The following is a 24277-nucleotide window of genomic DNA, read 5'->3' as shown; positions in this document are numbered from 1 at the left end:
ATTAGTATTGCTACTATTACTATATCAGTACTGCTGTTGTTAAAAATACTATTTGTGCTATTATCATTTGTGCAAAACTGTTGCTTGCACTTCTATCACTAATATTAATGCTACTAACTCTACATAAAGTAGCTAACATTACTATTAATACTACTTCTACGGCTGTAAGTGTTGGTTTGCTTTAACTTCTGCTATTCCTTCCCTTCTTCATCTTGTCTGTGCCTCCAGTATCTGTCATTCATCTCTCCCAGGGGCTCAGGTGCTACTGTAACTTTTTGGGTGTTTGAAGGCAGAGCCATGGGCTTGCCCCGCATTCCTGAATGAAATTCCTCATCCTTTTGAACTCCAACACCTTACAGTACAGGAAACTCCTTCCTCTTGTTCTCTCCCAGGCTAATCTCCGGTAATTGCCCAGAGTACTGTACATACATAGGTAATTATCATTCCAGAGTGTCGGACTGAAATTGAAAACAAATTGCCGCCCCATTTGGAACACAAAAGGCAACCTAATCCTGAGCACAGAACACAAAAGCTGTGCTTAGCAGCTCTTGGTCTTCAATACAATACCTCTGTAGCACTTGTAGTTTTGTCCTGTTTCTCTCCTGTTAAATACCTGTTATAACAAGTGCTTACACCTGAAAAGAAAGCACTCCTGGTATTTGTGTAATGGCAATGGGGGCTGTGATTAAATTTCAGCAGGCGACTATACATACATGCAACCTACAGTACACTCCCTGAAGCAGGCTCCCCAGGAATAATTTTCAATACAAATCTACTAGTCACGCTGACAAGCTCTAAAACAAAACATATGAAAGGAGAAAAAAATATAATTCTGTGCCTGTTTCCTCAACACAGTTATTTATTAAGTGTCATGTTGCAAATATCATCAGTCATCCAATACCTTTTCTATTTTTTAAGCAATCATTTTTCCTAGTAAGTGGGAGATAAAGCATTCTAGTAAATTAACTTATGTAATAGACAATGTGTCAATCCTTATGACTCCATGCATATAGAGATTATTTTTTATAAATACGTTTGTCAGCATTTCTTATCTGACTGTAGGAAAGCTGATAGGATACAAGAAAATGAATGTCAATTTTAGCACAGAGCCCACGGCCTAACGCATGTGTTGTGAGTTTTTGAAACAGCAATAGCAAGCTGTCAGCTATGGAGTAAGGCCTTGTCATTGCCCATGGCTGGCTGATGAAAGCTCAGGAAACCCCTGTACAGATGACCACAGTCAGGGTCACCGGTGTTTCACACGGGCAGGAGTCACAGCGCTGAACTGTGCGGCGCCACCCGTCTGTGGAGCTGTATTAACTTGCCTGATAGCATGGCTCGATATCAGTAGATATACATAATAAACACTGCGTTCAGTTACCTAATAACGCACTCATAACCTCTGCTCAAATGGGTGTCATGAGAAAGTGCCAGGAGATGCAGCTGTTGGCTTTAGGTCCCTTGCTCAATTAACACTGATAATGAGATTTCTAGCACTTGGGTTTTAACTCTGTGCTTTCCTTCCTCTGAGCTTCAATTCATCAGCAAAGGCAGCCTTGTTGTTTTAACTTCAAGATACCGTATCTTCACACATCTGTGCATATCCTAGATTGCACTACACAGTGTTCTGTTCATGTCATTAACTGCTCCATACATAATAGCATACATGTTTATATCACAATATAAAATGGAAATCATAATGACATCTTTATATATAACAGTCCTGTACTGATCAAATGGATACCCAATACTAATTAGATTCTGCTAAATACCTAATGACCATAACAAGTAACATTCCCATAGCTCATAGTGACTGCTTGGTCTTGAAAGACACTATAACCCTGAAAGATGTTTCTTGGAAGACAATAATCAACCAATGTTTACATGTTACATGTTTTCTGTCTCACTTGAAGTGCAAAAGAAAATGAAAGGCTAAATGATTTATACAGTACATATGCAGATGTGTCCGCCCCAAACCCTACAATAAAGTGTATTGCTAATTAATGTCATCCACAGACTGCCTGTCTGTAGTGTACTTGTACAACCTCCTGGGCTGATGCTAACTCAAAGATTGCAAAACAAAGGTGTGTTCTTGTACTGTGTTTCAGTATGAACTCTTGGATTTTAGCTCTACACACAAAACACAATCTAATACTTAGAAACCCTACAAAATTGCAACTTGAAACCCTACAAAATTGCATCTTGTAATATAATATTTTACAAAACCAACACACAAAATGCTCACACGAGTGGAGACAAACTTAGAAATATTCAAATTTTAACTTTAGATATGTAGGCATTTGACCTCTAAAGGGGCAGAAAATGGGTTAGGTCCCAAATCTTTGACCTGCTAAATCTTTGTTCTCATCCCCTTGAGGAGAAGTGTGTAATTCTGGATTGATGGAATCATTCCCATGTTAAAATTTCTAAAACCCAAATTAATATCACCCTTCTGGGATCTTTTCTTTCTATAAATGAATTCTGGCACTGAAGAGTATTCTAGTGAGAAGTGTGATGGCAGTTTTATTGGAATTGATGTTCAGATTTTGGATAGACTTTGTCAGCTTGTTAGAAAAGTGCATTTGCAGAAGCAGATGAAAACACAGGAATACAGATGCAGAAATGCTTGCTGGCCTGATGGGGCTTCTGTTTGATTCTGGAGTCGCTGGTGCCATGTTTCTGTCCCATCCAGCTGTGCTCCAGATGTGCAGATACCTGTGCCAATCCTGGCATAGAAGTGTCAGGCAGCCCCAGCAAGTTGGCACAGCTGGGGCTGCAAGGTGTTTCACTTTTCAGGCTGTCAGCACTCATTCTGTGGTAACAGAGAAGAGCACTGACTTTTAATTGCAGAGGTTAAAGCACAGGTTCCATGGCTGTGTCTGTGCTAGTTTCCTGCATAAGACATTGACTTTGGCTGATATTTTTCACACTGTTGCTGAAGTGAAATGGCACATAAACAGTTTGCATGAGGTGGTGAAATTTATTGCATATGATTTCAGCTGTATCATCAAAAGTCATATGCGGGACATTAGCCATCCTTATCCCAGACAAGAGCTAATAAAAATAACTTTGAAACAGCAATCCCTATTGGAAAATGTATGCAGACAGAATGTTAATGCAGGTCATCTGTAAGGTGTTCTTGTCTAAAGCATGAGGCATCCGTCACTTTAATGATGGAAACTGTGAGAGGTGTCATTTTGGCATTGCACCAGGTCACAGAATAATCAGTCACCAGCGGCAGACCCTGTTGCTTTTATAAGACCGGTGAAGGGGTAACAGCTAATCTTACCTCTTGTTAATCTGACCTCTTGAGCCACTGTGCCAGCAAACCAGTTGCCAGCAGAGTGGCTCAGCAAAGTGAGGGAAGGAGCGTGGGGGCTGCCCTGGCCCTCACCCTGTGCTGGAATCACTCACTCTGCTGGCAGCTCTTCTAAAGGGATTACCATTCCAAAGTGCAGGATTAAATCCCTACATTGTGCTAAACAGTCATTCTTCCCGTACTTTCAGCACCATGAATTTCAATGTCTCCCTCCCTCTGCCCACATCTCTCTCCTTTTCTGTCTCTACAGCCGCACGAAACCAGAGGTGTTCCGTGACAATAAGTTCCAGTACTGACACCACACGTCTGAAAAAACAGTGCAGCCAAGTTCAGCCAGTGCACAACGGTAGAGTATGTAAGACCTACACAATCTGGACATTAGAGACATTAGTAGGTTATCGGCCCTCTCAATCACCTTTTCAATTTAGAGGCTAAATCATTATGCAAAGAAAAGATCCAAAATATTATGGCTTCCAGTATTTCAGCTTCCATGTGGGGAGAAAGACTGCTGAACATGCAATTACTGTACATCCATCTCAAAGATTAGAATCAAGCTTGTTGGAGACATCAGGAGGCCAGAGGAGATGTGACAATGAGGAAGGAATTAAATTAAACAGTTATTGCATTGTGAACCATGAAATGATGCTAATACATTAATTAGGAACTCTTCCTTCTGTTCTTTCTATTGACTGGGCAGATGTTTAAAAGCAAATGACCGCTAATTACAATAAACTATCAGGTGCTAACTGATGTACAGAAAACTAGCATTAGGTTTAATAATTTCCTTAGTTGATATTGCCACCTATAGCTGACATAATATATAGTGACACACAAAAGAAATGCAACACTCAGGTCTAATGGGTTTAATCAAATACTTTGATCTTTAAATAAAATCACAGATAATGTAAAAGCAAATACAGATCAAAGAACCACTGATAAGCTTTCAGTATTGAACATGACTCACTGTTAAAATGAAAACATTACAAAGTTGCTTTTGGGTATATGTGAGAATTAAAAAAAAATGTTAATAGAGTGGTTAGTTCTTTGAACTTGAAGAGAGGAATTTCATCTCTCCACTGTCAACATTATCGTTGAATGGTCTTTGAGAATATATTGTAGACCCTAACACAGTTTTCACACTTTGTTATTTACAACCTTGCAGTCATGAAACTTTGAAATATTAATTAATTCATATTTATTATATGTTAATGAATATAAACTACTCAACACATTCAAAGCAGAACACAAACTGAAAGAAAAAAATGACCATTAATATCAGGTAAAATCAGCATTGCATTAGTATTCTAATCCTTTGCTGTGGTAAACCCAATTAGTTTAGGTAAACAAAATTACTTTAATGAGCCACTTAGTTGATAGGCCTCAGTCTGTGTGCATTAATATGGGTTCACATGATTTCAGAGTAAATACTGTATATTTGTTTCAGTCAAGTAGTGAATGTCAAGCAGTTTCAACCACAAAGACCAAGGAGCTTTCAAAACAACTGCAGTTATATACAGTAATGTCACAAAGGGTCAAGAAACTTTTAAAGACCCTTATTATCTCTTGATGATGATGATGACATCATTAAGAAGAGGAAGGCACCCAGACACTGCATAGATCAGACTGTCCCTACAAAATAAGCAGCAAGGGAAAAAACTGTCTTACAGATTTCACTGGCTGAGATGCGAGAAAATGTCCATGGGTCAGCAGTATCCCAGTCACTCCACAGAGAGAGCTTGTATGGATCTGAAAGAAACATTTCAAATCCCACGTGAGGTTTGCAACAAAACACCTACTGATACTGAAAGCATGTAGCAAAATGTTAAGTGCACTAAAGACAAAATTGGAACTTTGTGATTTGGATGCAAAGTGTTACATCATATGCAATCCCAACATAGTGCATAGTGCAGCTGGGTCTGATAAGCCTGAAAACACTGATGGGAACGCAGATGGAGCAAAGTACTGTCATATTTTGGAGGAAAATTAGTTTCAGTCCAGAAACTGTTGCAAAAGTTCACCTTTTTGCAGGACAATGATCCAAAGTACACTGATACCAAAGGTCAAAGCTAACCTACAGTGGGTTAAGAATAAGAAAGTCTGTTTTCTCGAGCGGCCCATTCAAAGTCCTGACTTGAATCCTGCTGAAAATGTGTATAAAAACTCAAAGAAAGCTGTCCATAAGAGATCAATAAACAATGGAAAGGTGTGAGCAAATCTGCTATGAATAACAAGCAAATTTGCTCATAACATAGCTTTAATATGCTTATAAAAAATGTATATGCATACTTTTGTAATTTCTAAAAATGGGATGCCACAGGAAGGGTCTGATATACTGCAAGGCATTGTATATAGAATAATATCTGCTCATTAGTTAAAATGTAAATTACTTGATTATTGTATTATAGACTTGTGTTTTCATCACCATTAGTCAATGACAGGTCATAACACACTTCAGGTGTCCTAGATTTAGGGCCTAATCCACACTCTAGGTAGAGGTCTTTCCCAGCTAAGGCAATCAGGAGCCTGGAGCTCTCATTATTAAAACATTCAACCCTCATATACCTCTGCTGTGAGCCCAGATTATGCACAGCTGAAAAACAACTCAACTGAGTTTGCAGAGCATTAAATTGTTGACAATGTAGAAGCATCATTGCTGTATTCTAAATAGGCTGTAACAAGCATTGCAATTGCAGACTGACATCAGAGTAATTGCACAGCAATGGTAGAAGCTTCGTCATGGCACTGCCGTTTTAATGGGCAGTTAAAATGCAGTTAATCAACAGCTAACTGTGCTGCATGCTTATTTGTTCCAATCTAGTACTTGCCTGCTGTTACAATGCTTTCACATCTCATACTCACAGATGAGAACAAAGTCTGCCAACAGCTTTCAGTAGGCAGAGGTAGTCTTCTAATGAAACTGTGTAGGAGGACAGAAACCAAAGAAAGAAACCTACCTAATGCTTCCCTAAAGACCTTTTGCATAAAACATGTAATGAGTAAATACAACACTCAATGTGCAGTTATTAAAAACCTTTAATTTCACCTAAAGGAGCAATCTTGCTAATCTTGCAAGCAGACAAATAGGTCTCTATTTCTAAGTACCGGAAAGATTTTGATGTTTTTGATCATGTACATTTTAGTGTGAAATAAATAAAGGAAAACAATTCAATCAATCATCTGTTTTGCCGTAGGCCCCTTCACAACAGTTAGCCACAAGGAAGTTTAAAGAAATATACAGCACTTGACAACATTCTGCAGCCACAGTTGACCATGTGTACATGGAGAAAGGAATACAAAACCCCCCCAGTGGGAGTAAATAAACCTCTGGGTGCATTAGGCCTAGTTATTGCCCCCATCCAGGCAATGACTATGTGGTACATTAATTAATACATAATAAATCCTAGATAACCTCTTCTATGTCATGTGTTCCTGCCTCCCTGGTTGTGTCTTTGGGGTCCTCTGAGTGAAGTTCTTAAGGTTTCCAGTGTTTTAGGCCTGCCACCTTGAGTCTACCATTGTGATGGTTTTAATGCCAAAAGCTGGCAGTGCAAGATCCCGGCAATGGTAATTAATATAAAATATTGTAAAGTGTGTTACAGTGACAGAGCCAAGAAAAGCTGTGAGAATCTGAGAATAAATAAATTAGTCTTGGGCCTTGACATAAAGGCTGAGACCATAGTGACAGTTTGGAAAGTCATTCCACAATTTAGGGGCCCTGTAGCTAAAGGATTTACTTCCTACTGTTTTTTTTTTGTTGATTCCTAGAACTGCAAGGTAACTGCCATCCTCTGCTTGTATGTTGTCAGCAGTTCACTTAAAATATGGGGGAACTAGACCCTTCGGTGATCTGTAGATAAAAAAAAACATTTAAAGATTGTCCTTCAACTAGCTGGGAGCCAATGTAAAGATCCATCCATCCAATTTTCTAGCCAGTTTATCCAATACAGGCTCCATCTGAGGAGACTGAGGACATTTGAGGAGTCAGACCCTATCCCAACACGAATTGAGCTCAAGGCAGGATACACCCATTTCTTCACAGGGCACACACAGATACATGACAACATGCACACACTTGCTAACCTCACTCACATACCAGTATGTCTTTGAAATGTGGGACGAAACCTATGCGAACATGTGGAGAACATACAGTACAAACTACAAACAAATAACACCCCATGTCCAGAACTGAGCCCAGACAGCAATGCTAACTGCTGTGCAACTGTGATACTAAAAATATTTTCATTAAAGTAGTCACAAAGTCATTACAACTAATAATTGAAAAGATAGTTAATGGTGTATCCATCTGTTCCTCTGGAAGATTAGCTATTATATTAACTCGAAGGTAGGGATTACTTTTTTGCAATTTTTTCAAGGTTACTTTACAAGTAAACCTTTCAGTTTTGAGCAGTAATCTAGTGCGTTGTGAAATGGAATTGAATGTGTGACAATTGACAGAGGATCCTCTTTAAATAGATCAGGGATTGACTGCCTCCCTTTCCTCTTCTCCTTTGCTCTCCAAGGGACAGGTCCTTGGGTGCTTGAGCCACAAAAAGTCCTTGTGTGAGTGAAAACAAGGTTCACAGAGCTCCTGATGTTTGAAGTCCTAAAATTCAATGCTTTCTTTTAAGCTTTTTTTTTTAAAGTGATCCCTTTGGTGGCCTTAATTACAGTGAGGAGTGAAGAGGCAGACTATGTTTAGAGCATGTTTTCTAGCCATGTCTTCAAAGGAATGAGCAGAGTGGATCCTTTCAAGATATTACAGTTACTGCTGCCACGTCTGCTGAAACCCAAGAACTGGACAATCATCTTTTAAAAGGCACCTCCATGCCAGATCATGATTAGGAGTTTCCATACTGTACATCACTACCCTGTTCCCATCGCCATTAGTTCGTCTTTTATTGTGCAGAAACCATTACACACCTTTTTTACACATATATTGTGAAACTCACAATATAATGACAGAAAGATGAGGTGAAAACTGGTTTCGGTTAATTATATCATCATCTCAGTTCTTACCCACAACCCCTTCAGGGTGTTTAATTTCAAGAATTTTGGGATAACAAGTAAGACTAAACAGCCAACAACAGTTGAAAATCAAGAACCTAAAATGCAGTATACAGAAGCTAATTGGGTGATTAAATTTTAACCAAATACAAATCTTCTGCTTTATTGCAACACTTTGCTCTACTTATTATTTCACTGTCTTAAAGCACCCAATTAACCTGCTAACAATGAAACCACACTTGCTCAGAATTCTAACCACTGAGCAACTCAGTAAAATGTCTAGGTACAAATAAATCTGGAATCAAAAATCTCTTTGTGTCATCAATATTGCAAAACTTCTTAATTACTAGCAGCAAGGATACCTCGATTAGACTGCCATGTTTTGTTCATTGTCATTCTCTGCAGATCTGGCATTAACAGGAGAGGTGGAATTAACTGCTATGCTGGAAACAGCAGTCCTACCTGTATGCGTGTTTGCTCAAGAGCATCACATTTCAGTCATATTGATCCCTTTTAAAACGCCTCACTTCTCCTTCGAAATGACTGGTTTTAAAGGCACTATATTAGATAAAGTTAATTCTTATTGAACTCAGTCATGTAGAAATTATAGGTTCCAATCCATACTTTCTTTCACTGTGTGTCTCCTCCTGTTGCTGTAGTGATTGATTCTAGTATATTCACAAAACAATAAAGATAAAAAATCAAGTGCTCCTTTTAAAAAATGAATCTAATATGAAAAAAGCTCTTAATAATATTCTGCAACTTTCTGCTTAAGCTCTTTTATTATGTGTGGAAGTAGATGATGGAGAAAAAGGACGATGAGAAGGAGAGGAACGAACTACTTTTATGTAGAAATGTATTATACAGTAGATGATGTTATGCCAGAATTAAAATCCCATGTACGGCTCCAAGTACCCACATCACACAGACAACAGGAGCATCAAACCCTCTACTCCAAAAGACCAGCCTCCTGGCATGGTGATTTTAATGCTAATAAGCAGAGTGACATCACTATGGATATTAAGCCATGTTACATAGGCATTAACTTGTGGAGCTTTCCTGGATACTTAGAGCTCATAGTGTAGCACCCTGATCACCAGTTACTTTCAGAAACAGGGCCTGGAGTCCACATTGTCAGACAAAGTAAAGCAGGTTGCTCTATGTGCTACCCCAGATGGGTCAGATGGGTCAGGTAGGACTTTTTAAACCCTTTGCCTAGCAAATGGAGATGGTTGGTACCCAGTGTCAAACCAATGCATTCTGCTGGACAGTGAGCACAGTTGAGCAGAGAAGACGAAAAGGTAGGTGGGTAAAATGAATCAATAAGGAACAAAGCCCAGTGAATGAGGTTACCAATCCCTTCCTGTAGAGCACACACCATTATCCACCTATGAGAATGTGAGTAAGAGACCCTACAGGGACCTATCCATCCATCGCTGACTACCATTCTTCCCTGGGTCAACATGAGATGGAGATGTAGATGTGCAGGTTAAGAGATCAAACTCAGGCAGGTTCTACATCACCTACTGTATTTTAAGGCAGGTTGGGCAAACATACCATATGCCATCACTTTACTGGACTAATAGGGGGGACAGGTATCCAGAATTGCCTGTTGTTTGTTATATTATCAATTAAATATTTTGAGCCCAAAAAACACACTTGCATGTGTGATACAATTATGTCAGAAGTAAACCACAATTTTTTTGAATAATAATAGACTACTGGAAACACGTTCATTATATCCTTGAGGACCCTTCGTCACTGAGACTTGACGACAACTATGCGGTCAATCTGTGTAGGCTGCCAGCATTTTCACATAGTAATGTTGAGATCCTTCATTTGTCATTTGTACATCCTGGTGTAGACATCTAGTGCTTGTAGGCTTGTGTATTTTCCTCCAGTCTCGTTGGCATTGGGATACTGTGATTCCTTCAACTTGGATTAATGTATTCAATTTCTTATGGAACAAATGGTTCTATCTCTTCAGTTGGTGCACTCAAAGCTTCACCATACCATTTTGTATGATATTTACAAAATTGATAGAACCAACCGTCAGTGCATTTGAAATTCACTTTCATGTGTTTGGCCAGTGTATTGGCCGCAGGTCACAATTCAACACCACAGACACCCTTTTTGCAGACAAAACTTCATTTTACTAGATTTTTGTCTGTTAAACCTGAAGACCATTAAACTGAAGTCCATTAAAGCAAAGGTTTAGTGTAGCTTTATTTTCACATGTAATTGATTTCAGCCCCAAAGTGACAGCACTGCCTTGTAGGCCTGCTTTATGCAGTACAGCTTGGCATTGCCAATCACATTTTTGATAGCCCAGCTGTGAACTGTTACACATTGTTTTACATGTTATTACAACATTCTCTACAGACGTTGCTCTGGCATGGCTCTGTGCTTTACAGAGGGAAATTAGATATTTGTGCAAATCATTTCTGTATAAAAAAACAATGTACAATCCAAGATACACCAAGCGCTTGCTGACGCACTCCTAATAGATCGTTTCCATTAAAAGGCTCATTTCATCTGGTACTTGACCTGATGAAACATGAGTCCCATCAGTTTTTACCAGTGAACGCGTTTCTGCTATTTTGTGCTCATGGCTGGTGTTCTCCTCGAGGAGCTCATTGAGCTGAAACATAAACTGATTCTGTAATAAAAACTGTAGTACAGTCTATTAGGCAGAGCAGCATGACAGAGACACTTCCTACTGTCATCTGTAAACTGGCTATGTTGGGGGAGTTATCAGAGCAGCAGGCAGAGCCTATGAGTGTGCCTTTAGCTATGAATATCTACCCAAGGAGATGGTGCGGGCATGTGGGATCTTCATTCCAGAGCCCATGTGCTGGGAGATTTGCTGCTGCCATTCCTCACAGTGAAGTGTATTTAAGTGTAATAATTACAGGCTCCAAACAGGTATTAAGAAACGATAAATCATCCCCATGTTCACACAGCATACGCAAATGATGTCAAACTACTGCTATGCTTTGCGGATGCCGACGGATTGATGCCAGTGTGAGTTTATAGAGCACTGCAGGAGGCTCCAATATCCTGCCACTGTGAAGAAAATCCATATAAAATTTTGAAAGAAAAGAAAAAGGAATGAAAGCTTTGTACTGTACAGCTCTCAAATGACGCAGCCAGTACAGTAGTGCAGGTTAGGCACTGTAGTCGAGAGATTGGATGTTCTAATCTGAGCTAAGTCGAAAGTCAACTATGCCTGCAATTATCAAAGCAATAGAGCAAACATGGCTGAGCATTTCTGGGACCAGGTGAGCTTTAAAGTGCTCTGGATTTCCTTGTCTTTCTGCACAACAGCCCCCTCTCTCTTGCTTGCTACAGTAGGTGCCTTTAGGTTTGCTGCATTATCAGTGCCCATTGGGCCTTTATCTGATTGCCTTAGCTTTGCTGTTGAAGCTGTGGGGTTCACAGCATGGATGGACTAAGAGTCATTTGAAATGACCTAGTGAGTGGGCTGTGAATAATTTTCTTCATTGCCTTCAGCACCAGTGGATGGCAATATTTAAGTCCTTCCTGGCCTTTTATTTACAAGTGGAACAATGTATTTACAGTTCTGGGAACTAGGGGAATGCCATCACCTGCCTAGGAATGCCTCACTTCTCCCTCATTAAAAGTAAGGGGGAAGCTGTGTTAAAAACACAGCACCTGAGTAACTGAGGGGATCTATGGATTTAGAAAAGCAGTTTGTATGCAGAGGAGAGATTTTTCAGTTAGCATTGAAAGATGAATGCTGAGAACCAGAGTGCTGTGATTCTGGTTCTCTTTCTATCCTCATTCTTCTTACCTTTCTGCTTTCAACACTGTTAACCATGATATCTTACTTTATCGTCTTGAGACTGTGTTAGGAGTTTCTGGCACTGCTCGTAAATGGTTCAAGTCTTGATCGCTGTCACTTTGTCTCACTTGGCAGATTTAGGTCTGAAATCGGACATGTTAAGTCTGCTGTTCCTTAGGGCTCAATACTGGGCCCCTGCTTTTCAGCGTTTACATGTTTACACTTAGTCAGATTTTAAGATCACATGGCCTCGATTATCATTTCTATGCTGATGACACTCAAATCTGCATACATACCAAACCTAGCACTGATGTGGCTATCTCTATTCTCTCTAATTGCATCTGAGATATAAAAAATAGATGACTCAAAATTTGCATTAATCGAAACTGTGACAAAACTGAATTCATGGTTATTGGCACCCCCATCAACTTTGTAAAGTCAATGCTGTAACCCTATCTGTGGATGGTAGTGTATCTGAACTTCAGTCTAAATTGAAAAACCTGAGGGTGATATTTAATTCAGGCTTGACATTCGACTCACATGCAACATATTGTCAAAGCATCTTTCTTTCACCCCAGAAATATTGCTAAACTACGTCCTATGTTATCGCTAACTGTGGCTGAAAAGCTAATCAACACGTTTGTCTTCTCCCGAATTGACTGCTGTAACGCTCTACTCATTGGGGTTTCTAAATCCACATTGAACAAATTCCAGTATGTTCAAAATTCAGCAGCCAGCATCCTGACCTGGTCTAGTTCAAGTGATCACATTACTGCTATCCTGGAATCCTTGTACTGGTTTCCTGTCAAGTTTCGTGTCGACTTCAAAATCCTCATGCTCATCTATAAAGCTCTATGTGGCTTGGTACCTCAGTATAAGTATATACTCTGAGTTATTATCATCCTACTCGCCATATCACCCTGCAACTCACAACTGGCAACCCACTGAAGCTAAGCAGGTGTGAGCCTGGTCAGTACCTGGATGGGAGACCTCCTGGGAAAAACTAAGGTTGCTGCTGGAAGAGGTGTTAGTGGGGCCAGCAGGGGGCGCTCACCCTGCAGTCCATATGGGTCCTAATGCCCCAGTATAGCGATGAGGACACTATACTGTAAATAGGCGCTGTCCTTCGGATGAGACGTAAAACCGAGGTCCTGACTCTCTGTGGTCATTAAAAATCCCAGGCTGTTTCTCGAAAAGAGTAGGGGTGTAACCCCTGCGTCCTGGCCAAATTTCCCATTGGCCCTTACCAATCATGGCCTCCTAATAATCACCCTCTATGAATTGGCTTCATTACTCTGCTCTCCTCCCCACTGATAGCTGGTGTGTGGTGAGCGTTCTGGCGCACTATGGCTGCCGTCGCATCATCCAGGTGGATGCTGCACATTGGTGGTGGTGGAGGGGAGTCCCCATTACCTGTAAAGTGCTTTGAGTGGAGTGTCCAGAAAAGCGCTGTATAAGTATAAGCTATTATTAATTACTCCCTACCTTGCAACCTTTGCTCTCCTAATTCTGGTCTCCTATCTATCCCCCAAGCCTGTCTTCATTCTATTGGTGACAGAGCCTTCTCCTGTTATGACCCAAAATTCTTGAACTCTCTCCCCAAGGATATCAGAGAGTCACCTTCTCTAAACTCCTTCAAATGTAGACTCAAAATCTTTTTAGATGAGCCTTTACTTAACTGGTTCTGTTCTTTACCCCTCTGCTCCTACTGTAATAAGTACCCGCATCTACTATCTGCTCTCGTTTTGTATTCTTATTGTGCATATCTTGTGTTTTTTTATGGTTGTTGTTGTCATTCTGTAAAACTCTTTGAGAAGCCACCTTTAAAGGCGTTATTTAAAATAAAGTTTATTATCATTATTAAAAACAACAAAAGATAAGTCATATACTCTCTTTTTTATTTGCACCAGATCTTGGGAGTTTATATTTGCAAACTTTAATAGATGATTTAAAAAACTATAATAAATTACTCACTGCTTAGTGCAATAGTTTCCTGACCACATGGGGTTATGTGCTAAGGTGAGACAGAAATTGAAAACCTTAATATCTTCCACTCCTTGTATGTACTGTGCGGTACACCTTACTAAAGTAAATTGGTGAATTTAAATTTTAGAGGATATTGAATTCATACCTGAAGAAGGCTCCATGGCCGAAACGTTGCGTTTTCTTTCTTCTCTTTTCAACATGGAATAAACCTATTACTTGTTCATTGCAGCCTATGCATGCTGATGCAGCTACCCACCTGAACTACTATTTGAAAAATAAGTGCTAGGTGATAGGAAAAAACATGCACTCCAGACACTGCACTGCAGGTGTCATTCACTTCTGTTAGGGACTACATAGTGCAATAGTTTCCTGACCACAGGGGGTTATGTGCTAAGGTGAGAGAGAAATTGAAAACCTTAATATCTCTGCTTGTATGTACTGTGTGGTACACCTTACTAAAGTACATTGGTGAATTTAAATTTTAGGAGGATATTGAATTTAGTCCTATACCTCTGGATACAGAGTAATAGTACATGGTGTATGCTTTCGATGGTGTTTTGGATTTTTTTTTTTGGACTGAGATTGCTGCCTTGAGTACAGCACCACTCTATACTGGAATCATGTTAGGACAAAATGGTTTATTTTTTGTTTGCTTACGTACCTATTTAATTTGTTTATCTTCTTCTCAAATATGTGTAAAATAAATAAGTAAGTGCACTGGATCCAGCCATTACCTTTTGTCTGACTAGAAATTATTGCTATTAATTGTATTTGATTCTTTTCTTAAAGGCTACCCCTTGCAAATCTTCCATGGCATAATGAAATTTCTTGTAATGTAGTATTGCAATTTCTTCTGTCTGCAATATACAATACAATACTAAACCATAATATTCAAACAATTAACATAGATAAGATTCAGTACTTTGTGTTGGACTTTAATACAGGTGAATTACAAGTTCTAGCTGCAATATTATCATATGGAGCTAGAGTTCAATTGCAACAAAAACCAGGGCCAGATTCTTGGTTGAGGAGCCCTGTCCTTACAAGAAACATTCCTTATGGTCTGTGTTAAAACCATACTACCTTTCTATTGAACTGCGTAATAAATAAGACCCTCCTACAAAGTATAATTCATAATTAATCGGAAAACAACTCACTAGGAAAAATAAAAAACAGAGTTGATGTCATCGCCCTGTTCATCCACTGTTGAACCTGTTACACAGCTCAGAATTAATAGCCACTGTTTAAAATCACTTTCACCGCTGTGCAGCCAGGCTGCTGTCAAGCTGTAAATTCTGAGAACTGAACGCTCCAGGGCCCAGGGATCAATTTCTGGACCTGTCTGTACCAAGCCCTGCAGAGCTCAGTCTGTTCGGCATGCCAGTGCAGTGGGAGATGGATAGGCCTCCTAGCTGCGCTTTCCAGCAGTTTAACAGACAGGGAGAGAGGAGTTATTAGTACAGCACCCGGAGCGCCCTTCCCCAGCAGACATGCAGTGCGCACTGATTGAATCAATAGACTGGGGTGAATCCAGCTGTCTGAAACTGCCTATTGAAAAGCAACATAATTTACTCCCCTCTCCAGCTAATGGAGTCACACTGCTGTCAGGGAGAGAGTGGGAGAAACAGAGGAGAGACAGAGGGAAATGGGGAGAAGCTGAGAGTGAGAGGCAGAAAGGACGTCAGGGGTGCAAAGAGTGAAAGATAGAGGGATGGTGATAGATATTAGGCCATCAGGGTGGAGTGAAGCCAGAAGGGCCCCCTGGGCATATTACTCTACAGGATCACATACAGACGGGGCTGTTCCATTCTATATTCCTCCAGCACAGGGCTACAGTGTGGGACAGCTGAGACTAGACTGTCTCAGAGTCAGAGTTAAAGTGAGAACGAGGTGTCTCAGTGTCGGTGTCAAACAGAAATGAAATATCGTCAATTTCACGATGGGCTGAAAATGCTCAAACAGAGAAGACTGCGAGGAGACCTGATCCATGTATTCAGAATTTTCAAGGGCATTGACAAAGTTACCCCTGCAGACTTCATCAGAATCAACAGTGAAACACGAACCAGAAGACACAAGTGGAAACTATGCAGAAGTGCTTTCGAAACTGAGAACAAGAGGCACTTCTCTACACAAAGTATTCTGAGAATATGGAAAAGGCTACTAGGTCAAGCTGTTGAAACTGATACCCTCACTACTTTCAAGAAACACTTGAAATTGGATCAATTAGCTGCTAACTACAAATGACCTCCTCTTGTTTAAAACCATTATTAAGAGCCAAGGACTGTTTCTATGTCAGTACTGAGGTGAAAACTAAAAGTCTCTCTGTCATAGTAAGGTGAGAATAGAGTGTTTTTATGTCACTCTTAAGGAGGGAATATACAGGATTTCTAAGGTGAAAAGGAATGTGTCAGTGTTGACAGTAGAAATTAGACAGACTCAATATCAGTATTAAAGACTAAATTACATTTTACAGCCAATATTTAAGCACAAAAGTGGACTGATTTACATAACAAATAAAGGTTAAAAACAGGTTAGTATCAAATTCAAAATATTTGGAGTATTTAGTCTTTCGGGTCTTTAGAAAAACCAGAAAAGCTCAATATGTGTATGAAGTGCTAAGAACTGATCATTATAAAATATTCAGAGGTCAGATTGGAGAGTTTCAGAGGCAATATAATTGATTGGACTGAGTTTCATATTGCATTTCAAACGGTTTAAACAATAGTTAGAATCCTGACTGGTGTAGAAAGCAGTGCATGTGCAGGATATGGAAAGATAAATTAATGATTTACTCTCTCCTAAACAGCAGTGACTGTGATTAGCTGGCGCAGGTGTTCCAAGAGACGCTCTGGCAACTGCACTCTGCTGGTGAGAGGAGGGTAGACAGAGCTGGACCAACAGCAGGGTTCAGTAGGGTCAGCCAGTGGGTCTTTTTGGACAAAAGAACAAAAGCTGGAATGGGAGAAATTTGTAAATTATCTTTTAATAATTCCTTACACTTGTATAGCACTTTTTCTGGACACTGCACTCAAAGTGCTTTACAAGTAATGGAGACTCCCCTCTAAAGCCCAATATGCAGCACCCATTTGGATAATGTAACAGGAGTACATCACTATATTAACCACACATCAGCAATCAGTGGGAAAGAGAACAAAGTAATGAACTCAGTTCATACATGGGCTTTTTAGGAGGCCATGATTGATAAAGGCCAGAGGTAATTACTAATGTGTTTCACAACACTTAAGGAATTATTCCAACAGATGGATGTTAGTTAGCCATCTTCAATGAATTGCCAAACTCTCCAGACATTTTTTCTGGGGTTCTGCCATCCTACAGATGCAAGGCCGCCTGCTCTGCACATTTCACAGATAAAAGTTGACTAACTCTTCAACATGCAAAAATTCATGTCGCATCATAGAGTTCAACTTCAGGGGAGTATCCCATTTAACATTTCAGTGTTCTGCAAACTTGTATAAATGTGTAGTTCTATTGTAAAAAATACATTTATTTCTCACTGTAGTTTTGTCTGTGTACTCTATCCACTGAGAACATAAGGAAATAGGCCCATTTAGCTCATTTAGTTTCTAATTGATTTAAGGATATCATACAGATCTTTCTTTAAAAAGACAGGATATTGACTATAAAAACATGGCTCATTAGTTTGCTTCAATCTCTGGTAATCTTTTGTATCCTTATCTGTTTTAAACAATTCCTTTTAGTTTCTGAGGTCTGTATCAATTTGATTTGGACAAAAAGGCAGGTGTATTTTAATGTTTAACTGCTTTGCTTGTATGTGGCTTCTGTTGAGTCTCCGATTTAAAGTGAGATATCTGGTGTCAGGTCAAACAGACAAGAAGAATAATATGTTATTGATACATTGATAAGACAAAGCTCACTTGTATGGCCAAGCCAAGTTTCAGTTCCATAATCACATAGTGATTTCAATAGTCTTTCTGCAGATAATGAAACACATACAGTACAGTGTAGTATGTCCATTGATATGTTATAGACTCCCTTTCTAGTGGCCAAAGTGAAGTCCATTAACACCCAGTCTACACTCAATAAATATTTTCAATACACTTCATTCTTGGGTGTTGTTATCCTGTTGATTTATACTATGTGACTTGCAATTGCGCTTTTTATACAGTAGGGTCAGCCAGCCATCCTGTATCATCTTGTGTCACAGAAATGAACAGGCTACCTATAGTGATGGTTTGTATGGGTTGAACCTTGTCTGTTCTACAGGGGTGTTTTTCTGCCTGTCAGGTTGGCTTTGTCCCAATGTACCGTGTGCATAAGGTAAAATAGGCTGAGGGAGAGAGTGTTAGTATGTGCCAGCACACCTGCAGTGCATGTAGAATAAACATGTTTTGGGTTGTTGAGTCTGTGTGATTTCACTCAGTTGTGCGTCTCAGATCTGTATCTGACAGTAGCTGCTGGAGCCCTGTGGACAAATTATAGTAAAGACAGTCTGGTTAGAAGATTTACAATAGAACGACACTGAAATTCCAACACACAAATCTGCAGGATTCGCCACATCGATTGTTAATGCTTGATGTATTGGTCTGGGTTTATTAAAATAAGAAAAGCAATTCTGTGTTTAATAAAGAGCTGGATGTGCTGACACAGAAAAAAACTGTAGGACAATGAAAAAGCCTCCTCCCAGGAGACCCAGCCAATCAGACAGAGGGATAACTCTGTGTGCCAGCTTTCCCTCTGGACTGCCACCCTGCCAACAGAATGGACCAGGGTCACCAGGCAGAATGGCTGGCAAAAAAACAACTCTCTTCCAACTACTCAGAACTCCAGATATAGGTGTTATTATCTTTTGGATGAACTATGATATCAGTATTCAGTTAAATGTCTGGGTTATGAAAGTACCTGGAAAATATATTAATGTATACTTTTTGCTTGCTTGTTTAGGTTCCCATTTCACTTGTGTGTTTTCTTGTGTGGCACAGCAATCACATAACAGTTCTGCCACTGTGTAAATGAGCCTCACTTAGTAAGCCTCAACAGAGCCCATCTGGAAAAGTAGAGAAATGAGTTCTGCCTTTGTCACTTTCAAACACACACACACAGCTTGAAGCAGAAGGTCCTGTAGGATTTCCTGGTGTGCAAAAATCACCTAGGCCTGACTTCTCTTCATGTGTTCATGACATCACTGTGAAGACTATGGCAGGTAACACTGCAACAAATTTGTATCATTCTCTGAAGATCAGCATTTCATTTTGTAGAATTTGTGTGGTTAGTGAAAACACAGAAGTTGGCCCGCACAGTAGACACTATAACGCCTTTCAAAAAACATGTCAACAACTGAGGCAGGTAATCTATTTTAAAGTGTACAGAATCCCACTTTGCACAAAAAAGAAAAAAAAAGTCCCAAGGAAATCTCTTTGAACATTGCACTGTCCCATCTCTCAGTCACTTGCAATGATTTACATCAAAATTTCCAAAGGACACCACTTTCCTAAACTAGCTACACTAAAACCAGGATTGTGATTTGTGCTGCTGCCCTTCTTAGTCCTCATGAGTGCTTGCTAAGCTCAGTCTGACTATCAATCATGCATCCTTCTACAGTACAAAAGAAAAAAAAGCTCAGTATTTCAGTTGTCTCTAATGTCCCTCTAATTCCTAAGAGTCCCAAACAATATGTTCCATTTTACAATATGTTCCTTTTGCAATAAAAACCTATTCTTTACCTCCACTGGCTGGGTTCTTCTGGCCAGACCTCCAGGACTTGAATGAGTGCTGGGAATGCCCAGGTGATCACTGGAGGGGGGGGGGGCAGATATAAACCATCTGGTGGCTACTTGTGGATCTTGTCTGTATGCAGATTTCCAGGTGTCATGGTGTTATGTTTCTCCTTCCTCCCTTCTTTTTTTTCCTTGCTGTCCCTCTATTCAAGGTCCATTCCTCACTGGCTCAGCTCCTCCACACACCTTACATGTCACTTCTGACTGTGTGGTAACTGATGAGCATCTGATTAAGCAATGTGCCACTCATTTAAATGAAGATTGCTGGCAGCTGTACTGTTTTTGCTAGGGCAGCAGACAGACCTTTAAAGGAGAGGTACAGTAAGTAGTCACAAAAGAGAAAAAAGACATACTCAAACAAAACAGAGGCCGCTGGATGCATAACACATGTAAAAGTTCCCCCAAGCCACTGTCCAGCTCCCACTTCTGTCACCCAGTGACACAAACACAAGAGTGAGAAGAATTGCATCAACAAATGAGGAAGGAATGTATTAGTTATTATTTTTAGCCATTCACAGCAATTTGGCCTTGTCAGAACACATTTTCTTCTTTTGGACTGGATCCTTTATGGAACAGGACACTCTTATAAATCAGTGTTGCAGTTGGCAGCAGAGCAGAGGTGTTGGTGATTTTCAGTATGAAAAATCTTACTCAGACTTAGTAATGAGGAAAATGGAGAAAAATAAATGCATACATTACCTTTCTGCATTTGAGAGAAAAAGAGAAAAATTGTAATAATAAAATATTTTATATAGTCACGGGCATTGACTGGTATGATTTTGCATTGAAAGCTTTCCTTGCTGTCAGTGTCTGGCATGGCCTGTAAGTTTATTGTTCTTTTTGTGAGGTGGGGAAGGTTCTTTAGCAACAAACAGTTTATTAGGAAGTTACAGTAAGTAAGTTATTGTACTGTGTACTGTAGTAAGTAAGAAGTACAGTATATTCTTGCTCCTCCATTCCATGCTCTGCCTCTGGCACAATCAGGGTTGGGTTTGCAAATACTGCATATTACTTGTGCTTTATTTTTTTGGCTACACTGGGAAGACAAGTGGTCATAGATGTGAGTTCTGCACAGACACACATAGCAATGAGGTTAGATCATATGAGCATGAAAACAGTTAATCTTCCCCACATAACAGGGACAGTGTGAGCTGAAGGTGATATACTAGGAGGTAGTGTATTGTAGCATGGCCTCTGTAGATCCAAAGTGTTGCCTCATTCATTTAATTCCAAAACCTCAACGCACTGTGATCGTGCACTGTTGCTTCTTTTTCTCTGTTACTACTGGAAAAATATCCACAAACAGTCACCTCTGAAGACGTGCATATCAATAACTGAATGAGGCTCCTTCAACCACATGTCCTACACTCTAACATTTATAAACAGCTATGCACCAAACTAGACAGAGATTGAGGGAAAAAACACATCAATGAGAAAATATGGTCATATCATTATAAGGTCTGCAAAGAATCAAATTGCTTTATCTGCAATAAAGCTGCCCCATTCGTTAAGCTGTTCGGACAGTGACCGAAACCTTGTTATTAGGGTGAATGCCTGCCTAGTGATATTAGATTATTTTCCAGCTATTCCATCTTGTGGATTTAAACTCCCTGAGTCTTTTAACAGACCTGGGGGGACAGTAAACAGCTGCAGATGGAGCTGGGAAAAGTGGACTCTTTACAAATGTCCATCTGCCTATTTCCAGAGCTGAAGTACAACAGAGATGGAATAGTAAGTTCACCAGAGCGAGGCAAACAGGAGAAGAGAAGCAGGTGCTGTCAAAGAGCAGGTGAAGAGAGTTGAAGTGTGGCAAAGGTGCCTTGAATTCCTAATTTGGCATGCTACAGCTTGGGGAACACTGAGGCCAAGGAGGGGCGTGAGCGAGCAGCTGTAATTAAAACTATATTTCCTCTCGCAGGGATCACAACTCAAAATCCTTCCTGTCTCTGACCTGTAGGCTTGAACTCCTCACAGCTGCCCAAGGGGCACATGTGGAGCTCTTCCTTATGTTTTCCCATGACAAGAGACATAAGTGGGAGGGGACTGCTGTCAGTGTGAGAGGGCTCCTCATCAATCCACTAGTGAACACAATCTTAGACATAAAAATCCTTAGGTAGAAATACAAAGGCACACAAGGCAACCACAGACACATAACTACAGAGCGATAGACATACATACAGTATATACGAGGGCACAAGCTGACAACACTTGGAGTTGTGCATACTGTGCTTCACCAACATCAGTAAACAGTGAACAGGGCCTTCGCAGAACGCATTTGTGAAGATGCTGTGTGGTATTTGTGAGATTTTAACACATCAGGAACAACAAGGATTGAGCAATTGAGTATATGCCAGGAAAAAGCCAGGAAAAATTGGAAAGAAATAGCTAAGGGACTGAAAAGTATGTGATATTACCCCTCTGCATCTATATAATTCTATGTGATTCAAACCTTCTGTATGCTTTTGCCTTGTAGAATACATTTGTCTTCCGACTTAAATTTTTGTTTTGCTGCTGAGTAAAATTTGAAAGTACGCTTCGTTCTACATGTGAGTTTCCATTCCTCTATTAGAGAACATCTCAACTCTTAGCTTAGTTGTGGTTTAAAGGATGCCATTTTCAAAGCATTCTAATACCCAAGATGGTGATTTTTAAAAGTTGTTTTAAATATCATTCTATAAAGACAACCCATGTTTTTGCATAATCTGTGGATCATGTCCACAGTGTCTGGTTTCTCTGCCTATTTTAAAACTTATTTTAAAACATCTGACTTGGTTTATGTGAATAGATACTGCCACTGCGATGAGTGGCATGGGTCAAAGACTGGTTGTTATCCTCAAAGGTAATAAAAGTTTTAACCTCAGGAAACAAACGGAGATGCAAACCAGAGAACACAAACAGACATTAAGGTAAAGTGGATTTAAGATTTGGATTGCTTAAAAGATAGACTGGATGAGTTTCAGTTTTGTTGCAAACAGTTCCTTAATTGTTGAATTGATAATCATATGGATTGATATACAGTAGCAATTAAGGAGCAGATTGTATAAAAAACATTACAATGGAAAGGATTATAAGACCCACAAGTTGCATAGCCCTGCAGTAAGTAATGTTCATTTACATTAAGAGACACTTGACCGTGAATAACTCACAGCTCTGACTGGCCTACAAGGGAGAAAAGATATCTCTTTTAATTAATGGGTTCTTAAGTGAAAGCCACACAGTTCATTACCAGATGTTAGATTTACATCTGACAACAGCAGTGAGGAAAATAACCTCTTCTAACATAATAACCTTAGAATAAGAGAGACAACATGTCCATCTCTGCTTTCTGGGATGACAAATTCAAAATAAAGGAAACTTCAAATAACCATAGAGACAAACCTTCACTCAAGATGATTTCCAGCTGTATTTTCTACATGTCCTTCTAAAATTGGGTGCCTGAAGTTGGATTGTACTGTAACTCTTTCTTTCTGTCACAATTCTGGTTAGTGTTTATAACCCCCTACCCGTCCAGGTTTTGTTGGGAACAGGGTGTGCCTGAGCTAGAGGTCTGTGGCCTGACATCTCCCAGTTCCAAGAAGTAGTTCCTATTGTGGCATGTAATGATCGGTGTTGTGTAACACTGATCTAAACACAACTATGTGGAAATCGATGGTACTCATTTTGTGGCACCTCAAACACTCACCTGAGCTATCTCCCTCCCTTAAGAACTGAAATTCCAACTAAAAGTTACAGTTCATTAGGAGTTAGGAGATAAAAAAACTAGCACAAATAAGCAGAACGGATTAGAAATTCAGTATAAAATGCACAGAGCAGACACAAGCACTAATTAAATAAAATCTTCTTTCTGAAGAAGAAACAGATAACTTAGACTTGACTTAGAGAAATGGCAGTAAAGCATTGCAGTATAGCAGGCAGGTGTATATTGGTACTGTATATAGTGTATAGTGCTGAGACTGGCAGGGTGGAGGACCGTGAGTCCAACTGTATGACTCTAGGAATGCAGTTATAGTACATGACTCCAGGGTTTTGCAATTCCAGTCCTGGAGCACAACAGCACTTGCAGTGTTATACTGTACCACCTGAACTTTTTACTACATAACTGGTCTAATTTATTGTGTAGTTGGACCGATACAAGACCAAGTTGAACGGTACTTGAAATATAGAGATCCATGTAAAAGCAGTTGGATTGCAGTGCCCCTGGTTCATATCAACTTCAGCCAGGATAAAACCTGGAGATTTTACCTAAATATATACTGTAAGTTCCTCAATATCATTAGAAATGCTCTTCTCTTATGCCTCCTTCTCATCTGTTCCAATCCTGAGGGCTGAAAGGTTAGTTAGAATTCACAGGATTCAGTCAGAAAGCACAAGGAGCCAGCTTTCAACCCTAGAGCCACCATTCACAAG

The 24277-nt window shown here is 39.8% G+C and overlaps 1 long non-coding RNA gene across 1 annotated transcript; it reads right to left on the bottom strand.

The window, feature by feature from the left end:
• Window positions 1-2661: 2661 nt before the first annotated feature.
• On the bottom strand, window positions 2662-23308 carry LOC148836635 (uncharacterized). The gene is made up of 3 exons (XR_016090931.1): window positions 23249-23308; window positions 4985-5065; window positions 2662-2812 (listed from the first exon to the last, which is right to left on the bottom strand). It is a non-coding gene; the product is annotated as an uncharacterized LOC148836635 (long non-coding RNA).
• Window positions 23309-24277: the final 969 nt, after the last annotated feature.

This window comes from Atractosteus spatula, chromosome 4 (assembly GCF_055471065.1).
Source record: "Atractosteus spatula isolate fAtrSpa1 chromosome 4, fAtrSpa1.hap1, whole genome shotgun sequence".
NCBI classification, from domain to species: domain Eukaryota; kingdom Metazoa; phylum Chordata; class Actinopteri; order Semionotiformes; family Lepisosteidae; genus Atractosteus; species Atractosteus spatula.
This window is presented reverse-complemented; position numbering and strand designations above follow the sequence as displayed.